We start from the raw sequence: 11,096 nt of genomic DNA on the forward strand, positions 1-11,096 counted from the left end.
AAAATACTTTTTATTTTTCTCCTAAAATCATTTGTGTTGACGTGTATAATCTGCCTCACCATACACTCTGTTTCTATATGGTTTCCTTCTTAAAACTTGTTCAATCTCTTTGAAATCCAATTTGAAATTTGAATTATAATTCAAAAACTATAATTGCAGTATATAAAGGAGAATAGCTTCAGGTTTAAAAAAAACAAAAAACCAAAAAAACAAATTAAATAAAATTTGCCAAACTCCCTGAAACATAATTACCATATATCCTTATTAAGTTTACATCCTCTGTCTCACCTTCCCTCTTTTCCCGTCCATACAAACGCTACTCAGCCATGAAGAAATTCTTATTTGCTGCCTCCCAGTGGAAAAGGCAAGTGAAGCTTTCTTTTTGCGGTAACAGAGGTGCTAAAAGCTAAACTCAGTCTCCAAACGCAAGATTTCATTTCTAGAGATGGGTCCTTAACCAATATACAGAGCTTACTTTAAAAAAAAATGCAGATAGGGGCACTTTGTTTTCTTTTTTAAACACATTTTCTAAATGGTGATTTAGAGTAGCTTTTATATTAATAAATCATCTAAAATGATCACTCACCCCTTCCTTTTAATTCTGTTAATTAAAATCTGAACTGTGTTTGCTACCACTTAAATTTAACAAGTTTTATTTCTGTCTAGTGAGGATTACAAAAGGTAATCCTGTTTCAAAACTTTCATTTTATTTTCTTTTTAAATAGTAGACTAACATTTCTTCATTGTTCCCACCCCAGGACAATGGCAAAATATGGTAAGAGAGTGGATTTTATGTGTCCTTACACGATCTCTCCCCACAACACACTATAACTATAGGTAGTGATGGATGTGTGAATCAATTTGACTGACTATGGCAATCAATACACAATGTCTGCACATATCAAGTCATCATGTTTTACACCCTGAATATATACAATTTTTATTTGACAGTTAACTATTTTAAAATTAAAAGTGGACTAAATTAAAGAGAGATTTATGGTGGGTTTTTTGTTTTGTTTTAAGATCCCAGGCAGTATTTACCTAATTTGGCCAAAATAAAAATGGGTATCATAAAAATGTTAGTAATACTACTGCTACTACCACAGAGCATTTATGTACTATTTCATGCTTTTAAAATGTCTTTGATTTGCAGCAATCCCCAGAAAACACAGATGAACTCTTAGGAATGGATAAGGAGAGTGCCATCTTCATTTTACATGTAAGGGTATCAAGCTCCTAAAATTTTCAGTGAAATAATCAAGATCACATGCCTAGTTAATGATGGGATCCACACTACAATTTATATCTTCTTAATCCCAGTCTAGTGTTCTTTCTGCTATATTATGTCACTCTGAATGCTTTCATAAAACTCAAAGGCAAAAATGAAGTGAAGTAAAATGAGCCCTACATTATACCATACCAGTTCAAAGATGTCCCTTCAGTGATGATACTGAGAAGAAACATAAATTCCAGAAATAGTTTCCATATTAATCACATGCTAATTTTTAATATTAGAAATTAAATTACAAATAGTATTACATAAACTCATAAAATTAGATCCTTAGCAGTAGCTTACACTCTTAACAAAATAGCTTGCACTATCCTGTACCTTTGTGAAAAAAAAAACAAAACCTCAAAAATATGGGAACATTTGTACTGTAATACATGCTTACTTAGAAAATGTTCATAAATATAGAACACACAACTCAAAAAAGATAAATAAAAGAAACCTCCTTCCTGTAACAGTAGGGCCGATAAAGAAGCACACAGAAATTTGAAAGAGCAAACCTTCTTCAGAAAATGGCAGGAATATAAATAATGTATAAGTGCTTTTCACAGATGAATGAGAACAGGAAAAAAGAATTAAAACATACTTTATGGTGGGATACAGTTATTTCAGCACACAAAAATTTGGGCTTCAATGAGACAAAGTTTATTTATTTTACTCTTTCAAATCGACATCGCATTTTCATAAAGGTTTGTAAAGACATGTTTAGGATTTATATACCAGAATGCCTATACATAATCAATGGAGCTACTTTGTATCATTTTAGATGGTTTGTTAGTACTTGTGTTTTAAGCATACATGTACATATCCTTTTACATTTAAATTTTATCCATTTATTGACTTCTTACTCTCATTCTTGGTCCCTGCACTAATTTTTCCATTGGTGAAATGTGCTTATTTTGTTTGCTTTTTAGTAACATGGTAATTGAGAAACTGGATTTTGAGTAAGAAAACACAACTTATAGCCATATCTCTATTACTTATTAAGTCTGTGATCTTAAATAAATTATTTAACATCTCAAAATCTGAGTTTTTACTTCTTTAGAATGCCTATAATGAAACATGTCTCAGCTGTTGTAAATATTAAAATGCATATTACATATAAAAAGTACCATGCCTATTACACAGTGAGTGGTCAATACATGCTAGCTATCACTAGGAGTACTAATATTTACATATTGTTTGTTATCATTATTGTGATCTTAAAGTCATATTATTCTTGTTAGGAATTTGTTGAGATAAATTTGTTCATGGCTCAAACCTTTGTTGAGTATCTATTCTATATCAGGCATGAATCTAGACATTGTCTATAGACAGTTAAATGAAATAAATAAGAAAATGCTTAACACTAATAAGTGCTATAATGAAAATAAAGCATGTGATATGACAGAGTACCCATGGAATTTATTGATGTTGGGTGGTCTTAAATTTCTTTTTAATGCTGATATTTAAGCTAGACTTAACATTAAGAAGTCACCTATATAAAGATATAGCTATTGTGCACCAGGGGCAAGGATAATAGGTCATCAAAAAGCTCCTTATTCTAGGATTATAATGATATCAGTAAAAATAATAGTAATAATTATAGCTGACATGTATTGAATAATTTCTTTGTGACTGGTACCTTGAACTCATTTAGTCCTCACAACAAAAACTCTATGATATTGAGAGCATAATTTCATGGATAAAGAAATCAAGACCACAGAGTATTGTATTTGCTGAAAATTACAAGCATTATATTTTTACAGCTATGCTTTTAACCACTAAGTTATTCATTGTGCTGTCACTAATGATTTGGAGAATTGCAAAGGCCCATGTGGCCGGAGTGTACTGGGCTAGGAGAAAATGTTATACAACGAGATTAAAGAAGTAGGCAGGTACTTGTCAGGAAATTTATGATTAAAGTTAAAGCTCAATTGTAATAACACTCTTATCCTAGTTTTCTCTCTCCTCCTTGGCTTATGTTTTTCAAAATTTAATTTGATTGCCTTATCTTTTCCTTTTGATTTTCATAATAATCTCATAAGCTTTTTCTAATTACCAAGTTTTATAAATTTAAAACTACTTAAGTAGATACAAAAATTATTTGGTCATACTATCACAATGATGTTGCCTTATTATTTGTACCTTTGGGTAGTATGAAGCTGGCAATTGGGCTGATGTAGAGGGTCCAAGAAAGATTGTTTAACATTTGTTGTGTCCGGGCAGAAATGGCAGGAAGGCTGAGCACAGCTGGGGCTGTCAACAGGAGTACCTTTATGTGATCTCTCTAGCATGAGATCTCAGCGTAATTGGACTTTTTACAAGGAGGGCCATAGCTCTAAGCAAGTGTTTGGTGAACAAGTCAAAAGCTGCCTGGCTTTCTATGACCTAGCCTTGGAAATGTTCCACTATACTCCAGAGGTCAAAGTAGTCACAAGCCTGCCCAGATCCAAAGGGAAGGAAGAGATAGATTCCAACTTTTTTTTTTAACCTTTTATTTTAGGTTTGGGATACATGTGAAGATTTGTTACACAGTTAAACTAGTGTCACAGGGATATGTTGCACAGATTATTTCATCACCTACCTATTAAGCCAAGCACCTAATAGTTATGTCTTCTGGTCCTCTCCCTCCTCCCACCTCCATCCTCAAGTAGACACCCATGTCTGTTGTTTCCTTCTTTGTGTTCTCATCATGAAGCTCCCGCTTATAAGTGAGAACATGCAGTATTTGGTTATCTGTTCCTGTGTTAGTTTGCTAAGGATAACATCCTCCAGCTCCATCCATGTTTCCACAAAAGACATGGTCTCCTTCTTGTTTTAAGGCTGCATAGTATTGCATGGGTATATGTACTGCATTTTCTTTATCCAATCTGTCATTGATAGGCATTTTGGTTTATTTCATGTCTTTGCTATTGTGAATAGTGCTTCAGTGAACAGTCGCATGCATGTGTCTTTATTGTAGAATGATTTATATTCCTCTGGGTATATACCCGGCAACGGGGTTGCTAGGGTAGGTTGAATGAAATTTCTGCTTTTAACTCTTTGAAGAATTGCCATACTGCTTTCCACAGTAGTTGAACTAATTTACATTCCCACCAACAGTGTATAAGTGTTACCTTTTCTCTACAACCTCACCAGTTATCTGTTTTTTTTTTTTTGTTTGTTTGTTTTTTACTTTTTATTAATAGCCATTCTGACTGGTGTGAGATAGCATCTCATTGTGGTTTCATTTGAATTTCTCTAATGATCAGTGATATTGAGCTTCTTAAATTATGCTTGTTGGCCCCATGTATGTCTTCTTTTGAGAAATGTCTGTTCATGTCCTTTGTCTACTTTTTAATGGGGTTGTTTGCTTTTCTCTTGTAAATTTATTTAAGTTCCTTATAGATGCTAGGTATCAGAGCGTTGTCAGATAGTTTGCAAAAATTCTCTCATTCTGTAGGTTGTCTGTTTATTCTGTTGATAGTTTCTTGTGCTGTGCAGAAGCTCTTAAATTAAATCAGATCCCACTTGCCATTTTTTGCTTTTGTTGTGATTGCTTTTGGTGTCTTTGTCATGAAATCTTTGCCCACTTTCATGTCCAGGATGGCATCGCCTCAGTTGTCTTCCAGGATTTTTATACGTTTGAGTTTTAAATTAAAGTCTCTGATCCATCTCGAGTAGATTTTTGTATATGGTATAAGGAAGGAGTCCAGCTTCTTAACAGAGGAAGTGACAAAGAATATGTGGCCATGTTTCAAAACCACTGCAGTGAGTTAATTTAAATTAAAATGGGGATTTGAATAACTGTTCTGAGGATGTACTTAGAATCTTTGCAGTTAGTTGTCTGCCAGTATCAGCAGGCTAGCCAACCAACTCCATTCTCTGAACTCTCCCCTCATAAACCATGGTAAAATTAAACACTTTGAAATTATTTTAAAATATAGCTCTCAGATCAATTTATACCTGTGACCTGAATATGCATCTAATCTTTCTGAATATGACATGAAATTATCAAGTGTTCCTTCAAACACAGAAGTCAGTGTCATCATCTTTGGCACAGTCTGAAGAATGTGGCTGAAGTCTTCAACATCCATTGATTATTTGAAGACTCTATGCCTGTGCCAAGAAAATAGGCCATCTGCCATATATTGCCTGATAGAACAATACAGTTCTTACTCAGCAGAAAGAACATTCTCAGCTCCCAAAAATCTGGCCCAAAAGTCTTTATATGGTGACATAAGTCATTCAATTCATGGGATTATCCCTTTGGTATTAAGACCAAAGGGAAGTGTATTCTTTGCTAAATGTAAAAGAAACATATCAAATAATTTTCAGACACTGGAATATTCCAGAACACCAAACAGGGGGAGTACAGCATGTACATGAGGGGTCAAAATGAGGCTATTTTGGGCAGCCAATAAATTGATATTGACTAAATAGAAGTGGTCATGGAATAAGAAACAAAAAAGGTTAAGGAACATAATAATCTTCTCAATAATAATATTAAGGGGAAGAAAAGAAATAAAAACTAATAGAAAGTTAGTATTTACTACACATTCCTCACATGCCAACATTCATGATTAGTTTTCTACAGACATACGGTGTATTAGTCAGGGTTCTGTAGAGGGACAGAAGTAATAGGATATATATATATCCTATATATATAAAGGGGAGTTTATTAAGTATTAATTCACACAATCACAAGGTCCCACAACAGGCTGTCTGTAAGCTGAGGAGCAAGGAGAGCCAGTCCGAGTCCCAAAACTGAAGAACTTGGAGTCTGATATTCAAGGGCAGGAAGCATCCAGAATGGAAGAAAGATGTAGGCTGTTAGGCTAGGCCAGTCTCATCTTTTCACATTTTTTCTGCCTGATTTATATTCTAGCAGCACTAGCAGCTGATTAGATAGTGCCCAACCAGATTAAGGGTGGGCCTGCCTTTTCCAGCCCACTGACTCAAATGTTAATCTCCTTTGGCAATACCCTCACAGACACATCCAGGATCAATACTTTATATCCTTCAGTCCAATCAAGTTGACACTTAGTATTAACCATCACAAGTCTACCCCTTGTCAACTTGAACCCATACACATCTCCTGAGATCATACATAATCTTCAAATAAAGACAATAATAATTATTGTCTTTTAGGCAAAATAATAATTAGGCAAAGTAATAATTATGCCTAAGATAATACAAGTATTCTTTGTACAATCAGAAACTCACCAATCCCTAACCCAAATACTATTATATAAAGTTGACGATGTTTAAATGTTGATGTGAAGTCAATAAATCTATGTCACATGATGAAGGAAAAAGAAAACAAAATGAAGATATTTTCTTAGTATGAGTGATTACATGCACATTTTATTAACAAAAGAAGGAGGAAATACTCATGACAGTTACAGTCCTCATTTCTGCAGCTGGTCACATGGTCGTAGCTGGTGTTGATGACTACCTTCTTCTAGTAACCACTCTGTATTCCCTTTGCCTTCAGCAAGTACCTCAGCAGGTGGTGGTTTTTTCCTGGTGGAGTGAGCCAAACCTTCATTCCTGAAGTGTCTGGGCCATTTGGAGTCAATCCTTTCTGGATTGGGCTGTTGTCATTTCCCATTGACCTTATTCATAGGGTATGGTAATACTAAGACATCCTAATGGATCTCCTGTATTCCATGCATACTCTTCCTTACCTCCGTTGTGAAACAGTAGACTGATTTCATCTTGACAGTCTGGGTCAAACACTCCAGCCAACACTGTAACTCCCTTCTTAGCCTGTTTACTTAAAGGTAGGAGGAGCCCAAAGTGTCTAGGTGACAATTTTAACTTCCAGTTTAATGGAATCATTGTTGTTTCTCCTGGTGGCAGCGTTCCTCCCTCTGGAACTAAGACCTCTAGGCCAGTAGAACATAATGTCAAGGGAAAGGGAAGCAAAAATTTTGTCTCTCACAAGCAGTAAGTCAGGAGTGTCAAATGCATTTATTTTGCATAACTATCTAAACAGTTCACACTAAGGACTATCAGTGTTCTGCATAGTATTAGAAGAGGAGTCCTTAGCATTTTGGGGTTTAAGCATATTAAACAGCCAACTCTAGAAACCCCAAAGTCAACAAAAGAACTCCATCCTTAATATTCTGTTCCTCTAGAATGACTCCTGTTACCAAAATCTGTTATTAGTCAGGGTTCTCTAGAGGGACAGAACTAATAGGATGGATAGATAGATAGATTATTAAGTATTAACTCACACAATCACAAGGTCCCACAACAGGCTGTCTGCAAGCTGAGGAGCAAGGAAAGCCAGTCCAAGTCCCAAAACTGAAGAACTTGGAGTCTGATATTCGAGGGCAGGAAGCATCCAGCATGGAAGAAAGATGCAGGCTGGGAGGCTAAGCCAGTCTAGTCTTTCTACATTTTTCTGCCTGCTTTATATTCTAGTGGCAGTGGCAGCTGATTAGATGGTGTATATGCAGATTAAGGGTGGACCTGCCTTCCCAGCCCACTGACTCAAATGTTAATCTCCTTTGCCAGTACCCTCACAGACACACCCAGGAACAATACTTTGTATTTTTAATCCAGTCAAGTTGACATTCAGTATTAACCATCATATATGGTGACCTATTAGGTGACTTTCATCATGTATTTTAATAGAAAGAAAGTATGGAAGTGCAACCTAATTTCTTCAAGGACTTGAAATTATAGGTGAAAGTACCAAAATTTTACCTCAGAGTTGTCTGCTTGCTTAAACACTCCACCTACTTCAAAAATCCTATGCCATTTCAAGTCTTAAAAGACTGTATAATAAACAGTTTGGGCAAAATACTCTGGTATTAGAACTTAAAGCGTATTTTTCAGAAGGTAACAATTTAAATGTTCTTTAAAGGATGTTCAAGATTTTTCTAAGTAGGGAAAGAAGGCAGACATGTAGAAAGGAATCCTTGTAAGCAAACATCAGAGGTGTAAAGTTTGGTACCTTGTAGCATATGTTGTGTATCTAAATATAGCAATAAGAAATCAGTCTGGAAAAGGCGCAGGACATTTTGGGAAGTTGTTATGGTTTGGAATAAAATAGAACAAATTGAAGTCATAGTCATATGTCAACTTGGATGTTTTATACACAATCTATGTGAAGTTAAATTTTGCCCACTTAATTATTCCTTATTTCATTATTTCAATGAATACTCATTTGAATGCTTACTATATGCCAGAAAAAGAACTAGTTATTAAGGGTATATTGGGGAGCAAAATAGACACCATCTCTGCTGACATGGAGCTAAAATTCTGATGGAAGAAATGAATTTATTAAAATAATCACAAAAATATGTATTAAAGCAGTGTGAACTTTTATTACTAAAAATAAAACATATGGATTCATAGGATCTAGTCTGGTAGGCTGAGGAAGAAGACTTCCTTACGGAACTGACACTTTAGCTATAATCTGAAGACTTACCCGGAATTCATTAGAAGAAAGGACAAAAGGAAAGGTAGGAAATGAAACAATTTTGGAGTCAGTGTGGGTGGAGCACAGAAAGTAAGGACAAAAAAAGACATGGAAAAGATGTTGCAAAATTAGTGCCATGTGAACATATTCCCATTTCTAAAAAGACCTACAGACGCATTGCAGATGACAAAAGCAGAGCATGGAGCAACAAGGAGAATCCAGCAGAAACTCCGGAAATAGATGATGCTTAATTAGAAAGACAGAGTGATGAAAAAATTAAATATAAATAATAATTTCTATGTTACTTATTTATTGTGAAGATAAAAGAAAATTACTATACAAGTGAAAAGGAAGGTTTATGACACAATATACTATATAAGAATACAATGTATTAGACTAAAATATATTAGAATGCAAAGACTTGTTCAATCGCAGAAAGTTTTACACGCAATGAAGTTTGAAGCATATGTTGAAGGGAATTTGAAAGCAAAGACTCACATAGAGTAGACTGATGTACTTAGATCCGAGTGTTTTGGAAAGATATCTGTATTAAGGAGGAGTATCAATGGTGCCTAGAATAAAAGGAATAAGGACAGCTACTTGGAAATAAGTGGGAACTGTGCTAAGGCAGGGTCTGTGGGAATGAAGAGGAATGAATAAATAACAGGTGTTTCATACATAGACTCATCATAGCGTGGTGACTAATTGAGTGTGGAAAGGGAGGTAGAATGATAAATGGGTTCACTTCAGTTCAGCATGTTATGAATAGTGGGATCACTATCCTAAATACTATGCTAGATTTATTTGTTGATGTAAAGATAAATATAAGACATTCTAGATCCTTGGATCCATAGTTCAGTAGGTGAGTATTATAAATATCTTCAGCTCTTCCCTAAGCTGAATAGTTGCTAAGAATTACACCCGCCAGACTCCTTTGCAGCTTGAGTTCCAGATAAAAATGAGATTCTACCCCTTAGTGGCACTTGCATGAGATTTAGAAAGCAGAACTGCAACAGAAACTCTTGCTGCTGCTATTGGTTCTGGCAAGCAGGGTCATGAGACTGGGTACTGGAAGTTCCTGGTGATGGCAGCCATTCTCTGCTTTCTTGCATTGAGCTACCAGCTCACATGTGTGAGAGGCAGTTGGGAAAGCAGCTGGTGGGGAATGCAGATCTTCTTGACAACTGAATCACAGCTAGTGTGATGCATCCTGGAACTAAACAGTCCAGTGGTCATGCCCTGGCTTCTGCTGCCCCAGCTCATCCAATTATTTGGTAAGTACCTTTTATTTCCTATATTACATCCCTTTCTGTGTAAAATAACTAAATTATTGTTTCCTGCATTAAAGCATGGTTTTCACAGTGAGTCAGACCCATAAATAGATCACTTATACATTATTCTAAATGCTGTAACACTCAAAAGCAGAGGGACAAGACAAGTGGATTTTGCTTTTAACTGACACATGGATTGTAGCATGAGAACCACCAAAGAGTGTGTGAAGAGGCAGTCAGATGAACAGGGGTGGCAACAAGAAGAGTATAGTTATTGAGTCTAAAAGAGGATATGATAGTAATTGTCCTTCCATCTAATATTACTCTGACCACCCTTGCCAAAACCACAGGTTTCTTTGGGCTTGTATTTTAGTAGATACAAAACCACGAGATTAAACTAAGTTTCCTCCCTGCTCTACAATTCCATAAATCTATGAGAACAATTTATTTTAGTTTTAAGAACACATTTTCAAACATGTCAGAATTTCATAAGAAACTTTCTTTCCCAAGGAATAACATGAGTCTTGACTTGACTCTTACAAGGATAAATGTCAAATTAGTTGTATAATGGGAGGAAATCATTTAGCTACTTGGGAGTATTCAGGTTCTAATAAAATTAGGATAAAATTGATATGTCTTCTGTGTGAACAATGGTACACAGGTATGAGAGAGATATACCATTAGAAAATATGGAGTGAGATAACTATGTTTTAACTTTTCATCATGACACAGGCTCCCTGTTCTCATCAACAATTTATTATTTAAACCTGAGAAAATGAGCATGTCAAATTCAGAAACAACTTATATCCCTATTATGAGATAAGAAGATTGAGAACAAAAAGATACTTTTGTATTTTCCAGTCATAATTTTAAAGAAATTTTGAAGAGTATCAACACGACAGTTGTCATCATCTTCTACCTTCAATTATAAGTGATTCATAGGCAGAAATTATTATTCAATGGCAACTTCTAGAAGCACTGAAACACTGTAGCTTTTCAGTTCCAACTCTCATGTGCTAAAAGTAATCATATGAACCAAAAGACATTATTTTTCTACAAAAAAAAGTACCTCTAAAATTGCTGCTGGCACTGTTGATCTTTGATACTGGATTTTTCTTTTCCTTTTTTTTTTTTTTTTTTT

This window comes from Rhinopithecus bieti, unplaced genomic scaffold, assembly GCF_001698545.2.
Source record: "Rhinopithecus bieti isolate Rb0 unplaced genomic scaffold, ASM169854v2 scaffold_13342, whole genome shotgun sequence".
NCBI lineage: Eukaryota > Metazoa > Chordata > Mammalia > Primates > Cercopithecidae > Rhinopithecus > Rhinopithecus bieti.